We start from the raw sequence: 22,006 nt of genomic DNA, 5'->3' as shown, positions 1-22,006 counted from the left end.
AAATATATGCATAGGAGGTCCAGTTATCTCTGCGACCTCCTCCAAGATTACACTCCCTCCCGCTCCCTCATCTCAACCTCTGCTGGACTACTATGTATCCCCACATCACGACTCACTTCAATGGGTGCCCGGTCATTCAGCTGTTCAGCACCCAGGCTCTGGAACTCCCTCCCCCCACACATAATACAGTCAGACACCATTACAACCTTCAAGTCACAACTCAAAACTCACCTGTTCAAACTCGCACACAACGTCTAACTGATCACTGTTTTTTTTGTTTTTTTTTGTTTTGTTTTGTCTTGTTTTTGTTTTATTTATTTCTTATTGCTTATGTTTATTTATTTATTTATTTATTTATTTTTTTTCCACAATGTCTTGTTTTTTTAAAAAAATTGTATGATGACTATATGCTCTGTAAGGTGACCTTGGGTGTTTTGAAAGGCGCCTCTAAATTAAATGTATTATTATTATTATTATAAAGGAAAGAGAAGATTAGAAAAACTCCTCTCTAATATGGGACAACCCATTACACACCACAGGTGGTAATTCACTGACTAATGAAATTGGCAGAAACTTAAGCATTAGGGAACCGATTAAGATGGAAATCCAAAATAAGTTCAAGAACTAAAAATATAATTAAACGTGACTAATGGGACATTCATCGACTGAACATAAATTCTAAATAAGATAAGATCAAAAGGGCTAGACCTGGGGTTCAAAAGCATGTTGACCAAAGAAAAAGAGGATCTACAACTGGTAGTGGTAAATTGATAATGATAGGTTTGTTCTATATTAACTTTTGACTCTATCTACTGCTAATCATAACTTCTCAACTCAGGCAATGTGGGAGTGGGACAAAGGTGTACACCTATCAGCAGCTCAATAGGATACCCTGTGAAAAGTACAAAAAACATATCCAACATCATGCATAGGGTTTTGCTGGCGTTGCTGCAATGCCAGGGGTACACTTGTGCAAATGCTCTGGTATTGTGATGAATTAAAGGGGTTTTGGTCTGAGGTAGTCTCACAAATAAGACGTTAGATTTATGCCTAAACTCATATATACAGACAAGCTCAGATATGGGTGAACAGGGCGTTTGCTTTCATATCATATTTGATCGACTAATCATGTTGCTAATGATGGGGAGGTGTGTGAGCGTAATTGGCACAAATACTTGCTTGAATTGTCATTCATCAAAGGATTCAAATCAACACTGTATGCTGTCTACTGTAAAAAAAAAAAATGCCCTTATTGAAACACCAGAATGCTTCGTCCACTTGTGTGATTGAGTGTTCTTCAATTTAATATCTCTGTCTTCTTTAATGTGGGAACTTGGCCGAAAGACTTTCTGGACTTTCTATAATTGGAACATGCTGATAGCTGATGATACACAGGAAATATCAAAAGACAGCCTATATCCCTGTACAGTGTAACCAAAATCAGGTTTGCAGAAATATGACAATCCAATTTCCCCCACGTGTTCCTTTGTATGCATGTGATCATATTGATAATTATGGTATTCATATGAAATGAATGTATTTCTGCCTTGCTTTACGAGATACATGTGAGTTCATGTCGTAATCCTCTAAAAAGCTGTGAGACCAACAGCTGTTGCGGTGGGAGCCACATCATCTGTTTAGTTCTGCTTTTGACCTTGGGCAAGGGAGAACACCAGACATAGTTTCTTCTCGCTATGGGAAATGTGTTACAGTGCTCTCTATCCCCACCACCACTCCCAACTGAAATGCACTGGGTCTGTTCCGCTTTTCCAAAGCCTACCTGTAGGGATCCATGAGTAAGATACCTTAACCCTCCACCTGCTACTTCCCTTAATGATTAATTCAGTTAATACCCTGTAAATCGCTTTTGATTAAAATGTCGGCCAAAGGACTAGTAAAGGGTAAAACAAATGGCTGAATAAAAACACTTGACTCAAACAAATCAGACTTTACAGACAAACACATTAAACACTAATGATTCTATTTGGCATCAAGACAACAAACAGTATACTCTAAATGGAAAGTATTGTAGGCTACATACATTTTAAACACCAGTAACCTTCATGTGTTGTTTTGATTTATATATATAATTCACATCATCTGATTCCTCGCAAATGTCTGGTTAAATTGATTTTGAACTTGAAATAAACAAGCAAACTGACCTTAATCTTTATGCTTTTTTAGAGTTAGCTAATGTGAACCGCAAGCTCTGTTGGTCGTAAAGTTGGCGATTTGGTGTGAGTAAAAACTCTAGATTCACATATACGAAAAAGCAAAGGCCTTTGGATGTCGTGACGGAATTGCAATAATCCTTTGTCGTGACATCAAAACCAAGCACGCCTCACCACCCTGTCTCCCTCCTCATTTGAATCCATCCACCATCCTCCACCATCCACTCTACCATCCCCTCTACCATGCCACCTACAAAGTTCTACATAACGGGCCAACTTTCTACCTCACTGATGTCTTGCACCGCCATGCAACCACCTGAGCCCTCCGATCTGTGGGCACCCTTCTCCAAGACCAAACATGGAACCTGTTGCGACTTCTCCATTGCCGCCTCCTCCCTCTGGAACACTCTCCGCAAAACCTTCATCCTTAATGTCTTCCCTCAATACCCATCCTTCAAATGTGTTTTTAACTTCTAAATGTCTTCATATGTTCTGGACTTTTTATTATGTGATTTTATTCTTGCCGTAAAGTGTCTTTCCGTATTTAAAAATTATGCAAAATAAATGTATTATTATCTTATAATCATTTTGTTGATTTTATGGTCTTTATGGCCATGGGAAGCCCAGATCGTAATAATTGATTTCTTCGAGATATGTATTTGTCAAATTCATGATTGTACACATCCAACGACAACAATAAAATGAATTGCTCGAACAATCACAATCAATATTTGATCAATCAACCAGCTCCAACACACACTGCCACTCCTTTTATCCCTTCTTTGCTTGTGAGAGTGTGCAAATGTATGTATGTATGTATGTATGTATGTATGTATGTATGTATGTGTGTGTGTGTGTGTGTGTGTGTGTGTGTGTGTGTGTGTGTGTGTGTGTGTGTGTGTGTGTGTGTGTGTGTGTGTGTGTGTGTGTGTGTGTGTGTGTGTGTGTGCATGTGTGTGTGTGCTTACATGTGTTTCTTACAAACACAAGTAAGGTATCATACATATATGTGTGGTGCTGACCTCGGTAGAGTAACACAATCTCATTCCCACCGACCCCCTAGCCGCTCACATCATCCTCCCATATCAAAACCCCTCACTCCCCGGCGCTCCATCCAACCTGACCTCAGAGAGATTAATGCCCACACATCACCACCATCTCTCCATCGCTCACTCCAGCCGCAGGGCCCCGGGGCCTCTTCCAGTCGTAAAAAAAAACCTCTGCTTCAAGTGCCTTTGTGGCCCTCACTGTAGTTGAGGGTATACTGCCAGCCTATATCAGACAAGGGGGCAGGTAAGCGCCACTGGCCACAGCTTGAATTACGGTCTTGACTGTACCCCGGGCATATATAGTATATACAACAGCGCGGGGAGCCGTATCTCTCCTGAAATACCTCTTGTCGCAGGATATCATGGTGATATTTCCCACGATGCTTATTAGAGTGTTGTTATGGTCTGCGAGACATGTGCCTGACACGGCTCTGGTTGGCAGAGTTATGGTTTGTGACAGGGGTGAGTGACCTTACTGGGATTGAGGCTCCTTGGAATGCTCTCTTTCATTATAGATTTTCTTTTATCACGGAAAGAAATACTATATAAATAACATAACATTTTTTTATCAGCTTTTCAAACCTTGAAAGAAACAACCGTCAGTACGATGTTGTCTGTTTCCAGTTCAAATGTGTTTGGTTGATTCAGAACAATATAAGCGCTCACCGTTCCACAAAGTATGTAACATCACAATCACAATACTCCATCAGGTTGTCTGTCAGTGTAAGAAAGGAGGGGGGGGGGGGGATGTCAGGATGGAAATAACGCAATGAAGAAAGTGACAGGTCCCAACATCAGCTGTGGGCAAAAGCTTACTGTGCAAACCTGGGTGTTTCAGGTACTACCATCAAACAAGAGATGCAAAGCCTTGTGTATTTGTTTGCATTCATATCAATATGATTTGTTTTGGAGAATAGAGTGGCTTTTTGAAATGGGCGACCTCTCCCATCCCATTGCATCCTTCCACCAAATAAGTTGTTTTCGACAGAGCAATTTCTATTTTCTCTCAAGTGTCCCCATGGCATTGGCATTCTATCAAAGAGGATGAGGAGCTTGATTTGCGGGCGGGGAAAAAAACATATTGGTCCAATTTAGCCATACACACGATCGGTTGTGTACCGAAAGTGTGAGGGGGAGAAGCATACTAGTGAGAAAAGATCATGATGGAACACAGAACAGAAAAATAATTGGATTTATAAATTCACCTCTACAACCTTTTGTTTTGTTTTACTGCTGGATAGCGGTTCAAAATCATTTGACCAGATTCCTTAAAAATGTGCTCAAACAGGTTGTCAACAAAGAGACACACATAAAGTAAAAATAAAGTAAATATTACATCAATTTTGGATCCCTTGTTTGTTATTGCACGTATAAAAGGTCTTTGTTTTATAGTTAAGGCTAAATCATCGTTTGGACAAATGAGGAAACATTATTATTATTCGTTGAATTCCTGACAGACATTCAGGGGCATCTCGTGAGGAATAAAGAGACGATAATTTGCTCATTAATTCCGTGCTAATTTATTTTTCAGATCACATCACTTCAGCCTGTTTCTTTTTGGCCTTTGATTCCCCGGGGATACTCCCTGACATCTCCCCACCCAACACAATCTCATGGCAATATTAAGCTTGTCCTGGACCCCCTGTCTTTCTTTAAATGCCACAAAAGATAAAAAGTAATTATGTCGGCAGCTTCACCCTTTGCCTTCACAAGCAAGAGATAGAGCTGCAACTTCCCGGCAAAAGGTAAGAGAGGAGCATTTAATTTTTACTGTCCATTTCTCTTTTTTCTGTGCCATGCACAAAGCGGTACGTTCGTTTCCAGACAGGCATGGTATTTAATCCACTCTCTGACTTTGATCACCCCCTGCCAATCCAAGCTATACATTTCTGTATTTCACATATAAAGGCATGGTCTTAAATTACATATGATTTGAAAAATACATCATTTTAAAAAGTTTAAATCAACTAGAGCTATATGCTTTTAAAGACGCAACGGAGAGCTATCACAATTCTAATAGGTTCTGCAATGGAACAAACGGTGCCTTTTAGAGGCTCCACAGTGATTAGTGGGACCAAATTTGGTGGCAGATAGACAGATAGATTGATTGATAGATGGGTGTATATATAGATATAGCTATATATATAGATATAGAGATATAGCTAAATATATAGATAGATAAATATAAACTTTATTCGTCCTTGAGGGGAAATTTAGAGTAATAGTTCGTCTGATGTGAATTGTGAAAGGCACATTTCCTGGAAAATACAATTCTCAACAGGAAAAATCATCAGACTAACCACATCTACGTCATCAACATTTTAGTCTATGCAAGGGTTTTCATCATCAAGGATATGAGGTCATGATAAGGACCAATAAGTATCTTGCCCATAATTTCCAAAGTAGCAGAGAATTGGGTTACCACAAAACTGACAGACACTTAAATAATGGCTATGCCACTCTTCATCCAATGCAGTTTGGATTTAGGAAACTTCACTCAACAGAGACTGCTACTTGCTATTTCCTGGAAAACTTAAAAAGCCTGCTGGATCAAGGTGGCTTCGTAGCTGCGGTATTTCTAGATTTAAAGCGTGCTTTCGACACCATTAAAGGTTGGGTATGCGATTTGCGAAACGCCAGCAGATTTTGAAAATACACAACTCAAATGGTCCTACCCCCTCTCCTTCAACGCTGACTCTGACTCCACCCATTCCAAGCATAGACAACTTATAGATAGACGGAGCATTGGCTGCTGGGACGCGAGAAATACGGCCGCCATCTTGGAGTGGTCAACCGGGAGCAGCAACAGCAGCAGAAACAGGATGCCGGGCTGTTGTTCAGCGTATTCCTGCTCAAATCGGCGGACAATCCATAATAGGAATCGGGGGATTACTTTTCAAAAGCAAGATTTAACATTACCGTACTATTGGTATAATTAGTATTGAATAATAAAACACGCCAAACCATGTGGCCTTTATCATAGCTACACGTATGACAAAAACCTGCATGAAAATCAGTGGTATTCAGTGAGGTATGATTAATTAAATGCGCTGACAGTTCATTGCTCCAGCCAAACGGATTACACTGAGTGGAGCGGATGACCACTCCAAGATGGCGGCCCCGCGTCTCGTCAGCGCCAGTAGGCGGTAGCATTCGATGCTCCGTCTACCTATAAGATGTCTATGATTCCAAGTACCTGGACGCGCAATCATGCACGAGCGCGAACAGAGATGCGCGAGAGCGAGCCAGGCTATCGTAGGTTTTCGTTTAACAACATGGCACTACATTCAGCTGTAAGTTGCACCCAGTACCACGGGAAGTAGGGGTGCTGGGGGTGCTGCAACACCCCCTGTCCGAGGCCCTGTCTTATCACAGAAAACGATAATTTCTAAAAACTCCGGCCAAAGTGGAGATTTCTGAAAACGCCGGTTATGTGTTGTCGTGTCAACAGGGAGAAACGGGATTTTAGGTTCTGAAGCATCACATTATGCACCAGGAAATGCTTAACGTCATGTGAGCGCCCGCTGTACCGTATTGGTCCGAATATAAACACAAACCCCATTGTAAGACGACCTATATTTGGAAAAAAGATTTGAAGACCAGATCTTGTTTTTATGAATAAATAAATTGTATTCATTGAAATAATATATATAGGCATAGAATAAAACACTGCCACTAAACAGTAGTGAAAATAGGCCGTACTGATGTGTACACCAAAGACTATTCCTGACACTCCTCTGCCCCGCTGTGTTCGCTCTGGCTGTGGTCGCTCCGAACTGTTTCGGCCCGTGGCAAAGCGAGTCATCCTCGCTGCTGTCCAAGGCATTTTGAGACGCAGCATTTATTTAATGCTCATATGACCTAGTGCTGAAAAAAGGTTACATGAAAAAGTGTGAGGGTAGCGGTGGTGCGCTAAACTTGTTCTGTGAGCAGCTGGATGTGAACCATGGTATGAAGGAAGTGAACACAACGATCGATTTTCAACTGTGCGCGCATGCACTGGTGTAATTGAGCTGCGCTGCTATATATCTTTTTTTATCAATGTAACGAGTTGCGAGTCTAGTGCAGGCTGAGTTTTTTTTTTCCAGCACCCCCTGCTGAGAATACGTTCTCGCGGCTATGGTTGCACCAGATGTTATAAACATTAAACGGTCACATAAATCATTACTATTTTTAGAAAATGTATGTTTGTTTCATATAATTGTATTGGAAGTCCTGGTTTTCACTAGGGTTGCTGCGTTGTGGACATTTTCACAACGAGTAATACACTCGTCTCAACACCGGTATTACCGAGTATAAACGGTATAAACTTTGAAACTAGGTCAACCGCCACACAAGCATCGGTTTTTAGACCCTTCTCGTACTTCAGTGGCCGCCAACGTTCGAAAGCAGCGCCTAGGATTATTCTTGATTTCAGTTTTTCTCTTTCAGCGTTTTTATTATCAATTACTCTCTGAAAAAGAGTTTTCCTTCTCTTTGCTGGTGGTGGTGGTGGTGGTGGTGGTGGTGGTGGCGTCTTGTCTGCCATGGAAATTGTCTTCTACTGCTAGGTCCAAATGTGGATTAACTAGTTCCAGTAGCTACCGCAGGATAACAACAAACAGGAGCTTGCTCTGGGTCACGAGCTCTGGGTCACGAGTACTGCACGAAGGGGTCGCGCGCGGGGCGCGGGGGAGGGGGAGTGCAGTACGACCGTTTGATTGACGTACTTACTGTCCAATGCAACGAGGTGGCAATCCAAATGATTGGCTGGAGTTTTTCGAGCCCTGCCCGTTCCCCAGAGGATTGACTTGTTTAATTTTCATGTCAGTACTTCTAACTCAGTGGCTGTAAGCGGGTTATGATAAGGATTTCAAGTAATTTTGCAAAAATGGCCAAAAAAGCAAATTCCATACCCAACCTTTAATCATGACTTGCTTATTGCCAAATTAACCCATTTTAACTTCTCAAACAGCGCCCTCTGTTGGATGAAATCATACCTGTCAGTCAGGAAACAGGCAGTTCAAATTGGTGATTCATTATCTTCATATCTAATTTGTTCTGCTGGAGTACCACAGGGCTCAATATTGGGCCCTGTTTTATTCAGCCTGTATGTCAATAACTTACCAGATGTCTGTAGAAATATTAAAGTGCAACTATATGCTGACGATACTGCATTATACTGTCATGCCAGCTCAATCAAAGAAGCTGCTGCAGTACTCTCAGGAGCCATGGTGCCAGTGTCCCATTGGCTCCAAAACTACATCTGAATACAAAAAAAACTGTCAGTATGTTGTTCTCCCGACAGCCAACTGCGGGACAGCAACCATCAGTCATGGTGGGTGGTGAAAGACTTGAGGTGGTTGAATATTTTAAGTACCTCGGGGTCATCTTCGATTCTAACCTTAATTTTAAGCAGCATGTTAAGAAAGTTAAAAACACATTAAATTTAATCTATCAAATTTCAAGCATATAAGACCTTTCCTGACTATGGAGACAGCAAAGACTTATATGCATGCAATGATATTTACTCACATCTCGTACTGTTACACAACATGGTCACATACATCTGAGAGCACTTTAAAACCAATCAAGTCTTTATTCAAGAGAACTCTTAAAACGCTAGACAAAAAACCTATATACTACCATTATTGTAAAATTACAAATAAACACAAAATCATGGACTTCGATAGTTTTCAGCTGTTTTTGGATGTCTGTCTAATCTTTAAGGTTCTGAACGGTCTAGCCCCTCCACCATTACAGAAATTTATAAAGAAGAAATCCTCTAGAATAAATACCAGAGCACTAACTAGAGGTGACTCTGAAATACAACGCCGCAAGACCAAATTTGGTCAAATGGTGGTGTCCATCAGAGGAACACAGTCCTGGAATATATTTCCATCTCATGTTAGAGACTGTGCCACTTACACCACCTTTAAAAATACCCTTAAACAGTGGTTAGTAGCAAGCCAGACCTGCTCTCATATGTAACCTTTGGTCATTCTACTTTTTCTACATGGACTCTTGATGTGAATTGGGACCTATTTTGTGTGTAAAAGTGTTTTTTTTTATCTATTATGTATACTGGTATGTTGTTTTTATGTTCTTGACTTGCCTTAGGACAACGGATGTAAATTAGCAACTAAGCTAACTCCGGCATATTTATATTGATGCTCTGGCTGACATGTTAAATAATGTGCACTGTCCTAATCAAATAAATAAATAATAATAATAATAATGATGCAGACATATGTTTCATGTTAATATGATTCTCAGTCAAAAAACATACTTTTACTTGTGTAAAATGTTTACTGGAAGCTTGTATAATCATGTACATGTATGTATGATACCGGTTTATGATATTTTGCTGCTCTGACAGACAGGAGGAATCCCAGGAGAAAATGAGAATCGCACATGGAATGGTTCTGGGAGGCAGCAGTGCTCTCCACTGATGGCTAGTGGTCACACAACCACTAGCACCACCTAACCGTCTGTCAAACTAAACAATGGGCTTTTTTAAACCAATGACACATTCTTTTTGAGCCATCAGCAAGTCTGCTGTTGGGAAACTTTCCAGTGAGAAATATGCATGCATGGGGAAGTTCATGAGGTATTTATAGTTCTACTTCAGTATAGGAAAGAGTACTTTGTTCACACTTTCTTTGTTGTATTTGTTTTTCCTCTCATCACCTCTCTCCCTTTTAGTGTGCTTATTTTCTTTCTAAAACCTGGCTAGGCTTACCTTCTCATGAGATCACATAGAATTATGTATGAGACCTGGCACTCAGAAGTGGGATTTATTTTAGGTTTGTTCTTTCATTCATTCTTTGTTTAATTCTTTCTTTTTCTTTTTCTTCTTTCTCTCTTAGGTATGTATGTTCTTTCGTTCAATCTTTTCTGAGTATTTCTTCTGTATTTTTTTCTTCTTTTCACAGTTCATTCTGTGTCAATCAGATGCGCATCAAATACGATTTGCCTACTGAAGCACCGTGCACAAAACACTGCTTGATAGGTGTGCTACTATCATTAGCATGCTTGTATTTTGGAAGTGCGCATCATCCATTCCCATAGACTTTGAGCACAATAACACTCATATTCACAAGGAGAATGGATCTAAATCAAAAAGCTTATCTCATCCAAGCCCATCCAAAACATTGCAGAATAACAAACAGTATTTTATCGCTTTGGAGGAAATTCCTCGCTCCCAATGATCGTTTTGTATTAGGGAGACGAAATCCGCCTCTGTAGTTACCGCTCACCTGTAAGCGTGGCAATATTAAAGTTGATTTGATAGATACAGATTTTATTATGCCACCCCATCATTACCATAATTTTATGAGTTTTCTGTCACATTTGTTCCTGGTGGCCTGGCGGTGCACGAGTCTAACACCTCGAATCAGTTTCTACCACGCACTGTCGTGATCCATCAATTTAATTTGAAAGATCACAGGCGTGCTTAGCCGAGATTACCTAGGGTGTTATTCAATAGTAAAGTAATGTTTCATCCTTTATCGGTCGTCCTCGCTGGGGTGCAGCTATCGGCAGAGAAACGGTGAGGAGGAGGGTATGCATCTTCTTTATCACCCCGAACACGCCCGCCAAAACCCGTGAGATCTGCCAGCGAGATCCCTAGATTCGATCGCAGAGGGTTTCCAGGGTTAACGATGATTCTCAAAAAGTTCAAAGGTCAATGCTGCCCCTGCACATGGGTCATTCAGAGTACAATGGTTGCCACAGCTTGTCTGAGGGTGTGCGAGATGAGAGGGTAATGAAGATGTGGTGGGTGGAAATCGGCCTCTGGCTAAAAATCTTTTTCTTGGCAAAAAGGTTGTGGAAAACGAGACAATGAGCTATGACCGTGCGATAGCCACGTGTGTGTGTGTGTATGTGTGTGATTACACACACTGTAACGCAAGTGTTATACACTTCTTTGTTATTTGGATAACCGTTCTGCTGTTGGTGTTATGGCCATAACACGTCGGTTCTTTGACGCCTCTGATATTTCCACAAGACTGTAGTTGTGGTTATCTTAGCCATGATTGAGAAGGAATTGGGGGAAAGGAACAGCACCACCGCCCGGCAGCGGGCAGCCGGCAGTGGGCAGCCGGCAGCGGACAACGGGCAGCGGTTCAGTCTACTTCAGATTGATGTGGAAGTGGAAGAACCAGAGACGTTGGAGAACCCGTTTGTGATTCATAATATCGTCTGGAGGCGCACACAGCTTTTGGCCTTGATAATGATACGTATTATATGATATTGATATCTATGTATTATATGATATTATTTAGATATAGAGCTCCAGGACTGTATCGCAAGTGTTGTACACTTCTTTGTTATTTGGATAACTGCTGTTGGTGTTATGGCGCATAACACGTCGGACTCTCGTCCCTAGTATTTCCAGGAGACTCGTAGTGGGGGTTATCTCAGCCATGGTTGAGAAGGAATTTGGGAAAAGGAACTTCGGCTTTCTTTGACTCCCTGAAGTACATGAACCACAACATAGAGGAGAAAGGGATTGTTGCCCACGATTGTCTCCCGCTTGAGCCCTGCTTCCCGCTTCCCGCTGCCTGCTGCCTGCTGCCGAGGGACCACCGCCTCGGCGCTGCCCGCTGCAGGAGGCGGTGGTGCCTAAGCGCTGACCGCTGCCCGCCACAGAGGGGGTGCGGTCCCTCGGCAGCAAGGCTCCGGCGGGAGACAATCGCGGTCAACAATTGTGGGCAACAATCCCTTTCTCCTCCATGTCCTGGTTCAGTCTACTTCAGATTGATGTGGACGTGGAAGAACCAGAGACGTCGGAGAACCCAACGCAGTCTTTTGAGATTTATAATATCGTCTGGTGGCCCAAACAGCTTTTGGCCTATTATGATATAGATATCTATGTAATATGATATTATTTAGATATAGAGCTCCAGGACTCCGCCGGAGCACCCGGAGTGTTCTAGAATATTTACAGAACATGGCCAAAGGCTGTGTGAGCCTCACCAATGCGATACATCCACTTTAAACAGACCGCATGTTACCATGGCCACAAGCTGCTCAGGGCCACACCCCCACCCTCCTCCTCCTCCTACAGACACCGAAACGATAGTTATGATATTATAACTCTAGTTCTATGATTGTAGGCGTAGCCGCCTAGGCTTCGTCTTATGGGCTTGTCCCGTGCGCGTGCTTGCGCGCAATGACAATTTTAACTATGTACCAGTCAACGTGGGCACCGCTCACATTTCCCACGGCACCGTGTATATAAGGCAGCGCATGCCGCGGCTCATCCTCCACGCTATTCTTTCAGCATTTGGAGGGTACAGCAGGTGGGAAACTAGACGGCTACGCCTACAATCATTGAACTAGAGTTATAATATCTTATTACACAATGCCGTGGAACGCTCCCTTCCCAATCAATGTACTCTTGCTGGACCTCAGTCAAAAAGTCACCAGGGCACAGTAGACTCAAAAAAGAAGAAGATGTGCAAAACACAACAGCTTAATAAAAAACGAATTCCTCCTAGATCAAGAAAGGCGATGATCAAGAGAAAAAGTGAGTCTGAAAAAACTCTGGCTCAATCCATGCTTCATGGTATCCATGAAAAGGAAAAGAAAAATCGGAGTAAAATGTTTTTTATTAGGTCCGGGGGTGGAGCTATGGAGTCCAACTCGCCAATAAGGAACTTCTCTCGTCATTTTCTTATTTGAAAAGACGGCGGGAGGGCTATACTGTTAGACGAATCAAACTCGTCAACTGGTGAGCCAATAGGAAACCCCTCTAGTCCATTTCTCATTTGAAAAACAGTGGGAGAGAAATACTGGCAGTCAAATCAATTCGCCATCCGGCGAGTGGATATTGACAATGTCGCTTAAAAGAACATACTGTGTAGTGCGATAAATTACGAGACAAGAGACGGAGCTGGGTTGAGTCGGCTTTACTCTCCACTTCAATTAAACAAGTGTTACTCCAGCATGAGTTCAATACGTAACTGCCGTAAACCGGAACTGTCTTAAACCGGAACTGTTATCCCAAAACCCTTAAAAAGTACAGTCCCTTGGTGAATGTCTTATCATTGTAGTTGTGGGTCACCACACAGGCCCCCCCAGAATTCACCCAAACTAACAGGTCCAGACCGAACAGGTAGCCTACAGAGAACATCGGACACCCACTAGTGTTAAACAGAACATACTAGCACATAACAGTCCCTAGAAAAATCAACGTCTAGGGGGGCGGACCAGGCGGCAAGAACGGCTGCGCTTAACAGGCGAAGGGCAAAAGGCAGGAGCAGGTGTCGAGGCTGCCGCAGGCGGGCGCCCCCGCCGCGGGGGCTGAGCCAGCTGGAGCGGTTCGCCAATATCCACATGAGCAGGCTTGAGCCGGTCTATAGCCACCCGCTCAGGCCTGCCCCCCATATCCACAACAAAGTTCTTAGGCCCACCCTCCAAGACGCGGAAGGGCCCATCGTAGGGGGGCTGCAGCGGGGTACGGTGGCCATCGTGGCGGATGAAAACGTACTTGGCTGACGGTAAATCCCTGGTAACATAGGTCCGGGGGAGGCCATGGTGAGATGTCGGAATGGAAACGAAAGCGTCCGCAATGTCCCGGGATGCAGCATGATGGGAGGCAGCCGACCACGGGGCCGTGGCGTCCGGAAGAAACTCCCCAGGGACGCGCAGGGGCTGGCCGTACACCAGCTCTGCTGACGAGGCCTGAAGATCATCCTTGGGGGCGGAGCGAAGGCCCAGCATAACCCATGGGAGGCAGTCAGCCCAGTCGCTGCCCGTAAGGCTGGCCCTGAGCACGGCGTTCATGTCCCGATGAAACCGCTCGCAAAGCCAGTTGCTCTGTGGGTTATAGGCTGTGGTACGGTGGACCTTCACTACAGTGGCTTTGGTATGACGAGTCACCTTTGCACGCTGGCATGCCACACAGACAGCGGCCCAGGCCCTAACGTCCTTCCGCAGGCCCGGCCAGACGAACTTGGCCCCCACCAGCTTGGCAGAGGCCTTCACCCCCGGGTGGGAAAAGGCTGTGGATCGTGTCAAAGACCTTACGCCTCCAACCAGCAGGCACCATGGGGCGCGGTTGGCCAGTGGAGAAGTCGCAGAGGAGCGTAGTGTTGGCTGTGCCAAATACCACATCCTCCATGAGGAGCGCCGTGGGGGCCGTCCTGTAGGCCTGTACCTCAGTACCGCGGTTTTGGCAGCATCGAAGGCAGCTGTCATCTCTGTGGACCAATCCAACACGTCTGCCAGCCTCCTGCCCCGCAAGGCGTTGTACAAGGGTCGCTGAGCTGGGCCGCAAGGGGGAGGAAACGGTTGTAGAAGTTCACCATGCCCAGGAACTCCTGCAGAGACTGCAGGAGCGGAAGGAGGAGGCGAACAGCTGCCGTAGATGCGTCAGGTGGTCGTCTGCGGACGCACTGGCAACGAGTCCATGAGGCGCGGAAACGTCTGTGCTGCACCCTTGAGGCCGAAAGGCATCCTCAGAAATTGAAAAAGTCCTGCGGGCAGCGGGCACCTGATGGTAACCGCGTACCAGGTCCACCTTCGAAAAGATGGCGGCGCCGGCCAGGTGGGCGGAGAAGTCCTGAATGTGCGGTACCGGGTACCGGTACCGCACATTCAGGACGGTGGTGGTGGCGGGGGTGGTGGCGTTCTTCAGGCGACGGAAATCACCACAGGGACGCCAACCACCATCAGCCTTGGTCACCATGTGCAGGGGGGAGGCCCACAGACTGTTGGAACGGCGTACGATGCCGAGGCGCTCCATGGTGGCTCCTCCTCCCTGGCGATCGCGAGCTTGTCAGAGTCGAGGCGCCGGGCCGTGCATAGACCGGGGGGCCAACCGTGGTGATGTAGTGCTCCACATCATGCAAACGTGGGCGTGGTGATGTCAGGAAACTCAGCCAGCAGGCGTTGATACAGGTCCCCGGTGGCGAACGTGTTCGCAAGACAAAGCCCCCCTACCCCCGCAGGGGTACGAAGCAAAAGAGAGGGCGTCGATCAGGCGGCAGTTCTTAACATCCACCAGCAGGGTTAAGGTTATCTGTAGGCGCAGAGGAAATCGGCCCCCAGGAGTGGCATAGACACGGCAGCAATGACGAAATCCCAGCCGAAACGCCGGCCGCCGAAACACACCTCCACATACCTCGTGCCATAGGTACGACGGCGGCGTCCATCGGGGGGACATGGCCGCCAGCCATAGTGTCCACAGGCGTCGCCGGCAGGACGCTGCGCTGAGCCCCAGAATCGACCAGCAGCCGCCGGCCGGACAAGGTGTCAGTGACGAACAACAGCTTGTAGTCCCAACCAGCGCTCACAGCTGTTAATGAGCGCTGGCCCGGGCTTTTCCCAGGGCCCCAAAACTGCAAGGCTGGCGACACTGCTTGGCCTTGGCCCATAACCTGGCATGGTAGTAAAAACACCCGTCGTCACGCTGTCGGCGGGCTGTCACAGTGGCTGCGGTGTCCGGGTCGTACCCCGGGGGCGGAAGCGGGGCCGACGTGTGCTGGGGGGGCAGCAGCGCATGGACAAATTGCTGCCTGTTGGCGAGCAAAATCCTGTCGGCCTCCACAGCCACTGTCCGGTAGTCCTTGGAGGCAAAGAGGGGGGAACTGGCCAGTGCGGTGAGCACGGGTGCTGGAAGCTGCCGCAGGAAGATGTGGGCGAAAAGGAAGGAGGGATCCGCCGAGCCCAGCACAGCCAGCAACCTCTCCATCAACTTGGACGGCTTGCTGTCGCCCAGGCCGTTCAGGGAAAGCAGGCAGACCGACTTCTCCAGCTCCGACAGTTCAAAGAGGTCCACGAGGAACGTCTTGAGTGCGTCGTACTTGCCGACAGCTGAAGGAGCCTCCTACCGCGCCATAGACCTGGCCGTCGTCGAGGCATCTAAGGCTGCTACCATGTGGAAATACTTTGTCACGTCCTGCGTTATTCCTCTCAGCTGGAACTGGGCTTCAATGTATTGGAACCACGACCGTGGGTTGTGCTGCCAAAAGTCCGGTAACTTGACGGTGGCAGCATAGACAGCGCCGACGTTAGCCGCGGCGGCCGGCGCCACAGCGGGCGCGTTGCTATCAGCGTCGATGTGTAACATAATTCAGCCGTATCCAACTCGCGTCGGGGGTCAACAAATGTGGAGTGCGGAAAATGACGAGACAAGAGACGGAGATGGGTAGAGTCGGCTTTACTCTCCACTTCAATTAAACAAGTGTTACTCCAGCATGAGTTCAAAACGTAACTGCCGTAAACCAGAACTGTCTCTTGGTGAATGTCTTATTATGGTAGTTGTGGGTCACCACATTACCTATATTCTTAAGCCATAGAAGGGGCCCCGGACTCCAACACAGAGTGGCCGGCTAAGCCCCCTGGGCATGTCTAACATGTAAAAACAGACAAAGGGGCCGGGGGAAGACCAAGATGCAACCGCGCATATGTCTTCCACCGAAATCGCTCTGAGTAGATCCATTGAAGCGGACACGCCACGTATCGAGTGAGCTTTAACGCCCAACGGTGGTGCTAAGCCCTGCTGAGAGTAGGCTAAGCAAACACCCTCACATATCCAGCGAGAAAACCGCTGTTTAGAGAGAGCACGGCCCCTGCCAGTGTCGCTATAACACACAAACAACTGTTGTGTGGAGCGGAACGCGGCCGAGCATTTCACGTACATAGCCAGCGCCCGCACCGGGCACAGGATATGCAACTCCGCCTCCACCTCACTAGAATGAGGCTTGGGGTGAAAGCCTTCAGCACAACATCCCTCACCGGAAGTAACTTTTAATGTTCTTTGGGAGGAAAGCAGGATTAGGTCTGAGCAGCGCGAAGGAGCTGTCCTAGTTTAGCAACAAGCAGATCGGGCTGACAGACAGAGCAGTTAACTCACCGGCCCGCTTGGCAGAAACCAAAGCCAATAAGAGCGCTGTCTTAAAGGACAGGGCATCCGAAGGGGCCTGAGACAGAGGCCTAACACGTCTAGCCCCACGCAAGAATCTCTTGACCAGTGGATGGCTGAAGATCGGTCTACCATCACAGCCTGCATAGCCTTAGCATTGATGGTGGAGAAGGCCAAACCTTTTTCCAATAAGTACTGCAGAAACGCAAGCATGCTTCCCACCTCGCATAGAGATGGGACAGCGTGGTTCCTGTCACACCAAATAGAGAAAGCGCCCCACTTCCCCGTAGAGAGGGAAGAAGTAGAAGGTGCACGAGCACTCTGGATAGTGTTGATAACCGCTTCAGGCAAACCTTTGCCCAACAGGATCAACCTCTCAGGAGCCAAACAAACAGCCATCCCGATACATCGGGCCGGTGGTGCACTGTCCCGTGGGCCTGTGAAAGCGCGTCCGATCTGAACGGTACCGGCCACCGACTCGGCGGGGACCGCCGCAAGACATGAGGTCCGCCCGACGTTCTGGGCGCCCGCGATATGCAGGGCTCTTAGGCTGAGGAGATACTGATGAGCACAAAGCCAGAGCTCGACCGCCTTTTGGTGGAGGGCAGAGGAGCGCACTCCCCCCTGTCTGTTTATGTACGCCTCCACCGACACGCTGTCTGTCCTGATCAGAACGTGGCGGCCACGTACCAGGTGAAAGAAATGCAACAGAACTTAACTTACAGTGGCGAGTTCCAACACATTTATGTGTGCTGTGGGGGGCGTAAGCCACTCGCCTCCGAAGTGAGAGAGGCACGTTCCTCCCCAGGCAGTAAATGAGGCGTCCGTGGAGACCACTACGTAGGACGTCACTCTGCCCAGGGGAACACCCCTGAGAAGGGTGGGGGGGGGGGTTCCCAATAGTCCAGGTCTGGTGACACTGAGTAGCACCCTGAGCTTGTGTCGCATGGGGTCCAACCGTTGGCGAGCAAACCACCGCTGGAGTCTGCGCATTCAGAGCAGACCTAGGGGAACCACGGGATGCATGGCGGTTGAGCAGGCGCATGATGGACAGTGCGTTCACGTTTCTGCGAACGCGAAAGCAGGAGAGTGCCAACAGGAAAGCGTCTTGTCGAGGTGGAGTCTAGGCAAAGCCCCTAGTAGACGATCTGCCGGCTGGGGAGCGGGGAGCTCTTTTCAGAATTGATGGCAAAACCCAGGAAAGAGAGATGGTTCTCACCGTCATGGTGTCCCTTCTCGCAGATTTGTCTGAGTTGCTCAGAATAAGTAGGTTGTCCCAACACCGTCTCCACACACTTTGAGAAGGTGCACAGGGTCAGGGAGTAGCCGAATGGCAGGCACTGGTACTCGTACGCCACCCCCATGAAGGCAAAGTGGAGAATCTTCCTGTGCGCCTGCCGAACAGCGACGTGGAAGTAAGCATCCATGAGATCCAGGGATGTGAACCAGTCACCCTTTCTCCCGCGAAGATCCAGAATAGGTCTCTTCTCCTCTGACTTCTTGGAAACCAGGAAGTAGCAGAAGTAAAACCCTAGGGGCCCTACCTTGCATCCGGCACAATTGACTTAATCACTGGCGCATGTGTCGTTGCTAGTTTGCAACTTGCGCAGAGCGTTCTTTTCCCTCCTGCTCCACACGTCGGTAAATTAGGGATTGATCTTGCACCCCAAGAGGCAGTTCGGCGAAAGGAGGAGGCGTGTTCTGGCGCAAACGTTCCCTGGTGCTATTTTGCAGTTTCAGAAACCCCTTGCGCCACAAACCAGGAAATACCTGGTTTAAAGTCAGCGGCGCGTTGTTCAGATGCTATTTTAAGGACGCATGCATAATGTTGCTTGTGCACCTCGCGCATACACTTTGCTTCTCTCATCTACCTAGCCACACATTCTTGGTAAATTATTTGGGAAAGAACAGCTGATACAGCGGTAATAAGTGTTTGCATCTGCAAACACCGTACAGCAAACACATATTTTCTTGACACAGACATCGTGTACATGCCCATTACTTTGAGGATTGATGAGTATTTGATCGTAAGAGAACATTGTTTTACCTCGATTGATTGTTAAAAAGAATGAATGAATGTGGGAGCGCGTGTGTGTATGTGTAAAATAATTAATGAATGAGGGCGTGCGTGTGTGCGTCCATCTGTTTAAACACACGTGAACTAAACACGTAACGCATAATACAATCCATGGTAATGTATATTAATTGAGGGACACATGCATATTAGGAACACAAGTCGATAACGATAATGCATACAATGCTGATAAGAAACAATGTTTATAATGTTTTGCGTATATCATTAAATAGAACCACAGTTACCGCATATCATGTTATATCATATACGTTTTCTTTGCCAAAATTTATTTGAGGAAGTTGTGTAAGAAAACCTTATTCCATGTGTGAATTAGGCCATATTATTTGGCCATAAACTGAGCCATTTGAAGTTTGAAATTCATGTGCATCTGTCTCATCGGAGAGTGCAGACACTCATGGCTCTTAAAGGGGATGGGAGCATGTACTCTCATTGGTTTATTGCACGTTACGCCCAAACCACACCTACAGGTAATTAGGCTACTTCAGACCAACCCTTTTTAGATCTGCGCCGGGCGCAAGAGTAATTTTTTGCACCGTTAAACTAGCGACATCGCCATAGAACCGCCCACAAAGCTACTTGCGCTTGGCGCTTCTCACTTGCATTTCAGACCGTTAAAATAGGGCCCTAGATGTGACTCTTCGGGGGGAACGGTAGTGATGGCCCCATTCTCTAAGAGACGGGCCACCTCTGCTGCCAGAGCCGTGCTTGCCGCTGGGTCCCGTAGCCTGGTCTCCACCAAACCCATAAAGGTTGGGGGACGGCACTTGAACTGTATGGGATGGCCCCAGTTCAACGTGTTGTCCAGCCACGATGGTAGAATGCACCGCTCTTGCCAACATGCATAGCGGTCGAAGAGAGGGCGAGCTGACAGCTGAGGAACGCTGTCCAGGAATAATCCATATTCCTCGGCCCCTACCGCCTCCACAATGTGTGTGAACCAAGGGGGGCATCCCATGAAAGGGAGGGGGCTCAGCGAGCATGGTAGACGTTATAGAGTCAGTCGCTGCACAAACAGCGAGCTTTCTAGACGCTGCCCTTGTGTCCGCTGAACAGGCAGCGAGCCGTCTAGTCGCTGCATTCGTGCCCGATGAAAGAGCAACAAGATGTCTAGCCACCGCGCTAGGATCGCCGCGTTGTCCGCTTGCTGTAACCACAGCGCACAGACCCGTCTTCCAACCTTCCACAGTATGTGGGAGGGAGAGGATGTTTACATAACCAGAGGCTATGTAAACATGCCGTCCGTCCGCCACCCTACAGCCACCAGACTGAGTGGAGGAAAGAGGCAGCCTAGAGAAATGCACAACAAGCGTTGTCACAGTTGGCCTAAGGAATATCGCTATTTTGGAAGTAAGTACTGACGTTCGGCCGAACAGTCTTTTGTATCTTTATTGTACGGCAAAGAAACCTGGGTGCCAGCTTGCGGTACTTCTGGCACCGCTGTGCTGCTACCCCCAGCTGGTGCTGCGGCTGCTGCGGCGGAGGCTGCTGCATTAGTATTGGGATTGGGGTTCAAAGCGCCCCCCTGGAGCGTTGGGACCTGGCTCGACCCGCTTCCTTCCTTCCGGACTGCTGGTGGGAGGAGCACGTGAGAATCGGCCCAAGCCGGGAACGATTCTCACGGACAGACTGCTGGTGCGCGAGCACCTCCGAGAACCGGGGCCCAAATAGTCCATCCAGAGCAAATGGGTCCTGGACGAGGCTGGCCAGCTCTCGCTCCGGCACCACAGTGTGGGAGAGCCAAATGGCCCGCTGAATCATGGTGGACCAGGCCATATGCGAAACGGTTATCGGCTGGTGGATGGCGCTGGAAAACCGGGAAACTGCAAGCCATCTTGCGGCTTCCTCCAGGCTGTAAGCCTCCCTGCTAGCCGACAAGGAGACCAGGGCAGAGGAGAGCAGGGCGAGGTTGTTGACCACCGCCGCAGATTGCGAGGCACAAATGAACACTCTGTCCGTCAGGCCAACAATCTGCTTCTGGAGGCAGTCGGGGGGCAGCGGCTTCTCGCTAGGAAGCCACCCGGGCCCCGGACAGAGAAGTGCTGCCAGGGGAGGCTCCAGGCCCCTTGCCTGAGTATTAGCCCACCCCTCCACGTTCGTGAAGTCAGTGAAGGCCCTCACCGGGGCGTTCAGTGTAAAAGGGTGTACGGGTGGGAACAGGGGACACTGGGTAGAACACAGGGAGGAAGGCTGGGTGTGAAAGCACTCGCCCTGCATGTAATCTGACATGGGGGTGGGAGGCGGGGCTTGTAAAGTGATGCCCTTGATGGCCGCCGCCTCGCAAATGATTTCCCCGAATAAATTGGTCATCCCTTGTGACGACCGAGGCGTTGGAAGCCCTGGACGTCATCAATGGAGGTGTTGTCGTCCAACTCAATGAGGTCGTAGTCTTCGACATCCAGAACTTTAAAAACCTTCCATTTATGTCTGCCTTTAATGAGTTTGTTCATAACCTCTTGTTTTCTTCTTACATCAGTTTGTACCTGACCTCTTTGGGGATTTTTTAAGTACATCTTGAACTTTCGTTGTAAAAAAGTGTTGTAGGGGAGGTTTAAAAGTTTGGGAGGTGAACCATTCTCTCTTCAATCCAAATATTTTTTTCCCTTTAATAAAAGCAGTCTCATGCTCGTTCTTGAATATTGCAGCCATCTAAAGTATCTCTCTTTCCCACTCTCTCTCTCTCTCTCTCTCCTCCCTCCCCCCGTCCCCCCTGTACCTGCATTATGAGTCACCTGTCATCCAACGCCGATGACCCTCGGCACGCCGTCGAGTTTAGACACCTCGTGCCGCCCATACGGCTGGCAGTTGGAGCTGTGGACGACATCTAGCTGACGTCTAG

The sequence above is a fragment of the Gadus chalcogrammus genome, chromosome 20, assembly GCF_026213295.1.
Source record: "Gadus chalcogrammus isolate NIFS_2021 chromosome 20, NIFS_Gcha_1.0, whole genome shotgun sequence".
Classification (NCBI taxonomy): Eukaryota; Metazoa; Chordata; class Actinopteri; order Gadiformes; family Gadidae; genus Gadus; species Gadus chalcogrammus.
This window is presented reverse-complemented; position numbering follows the sequence as displayed.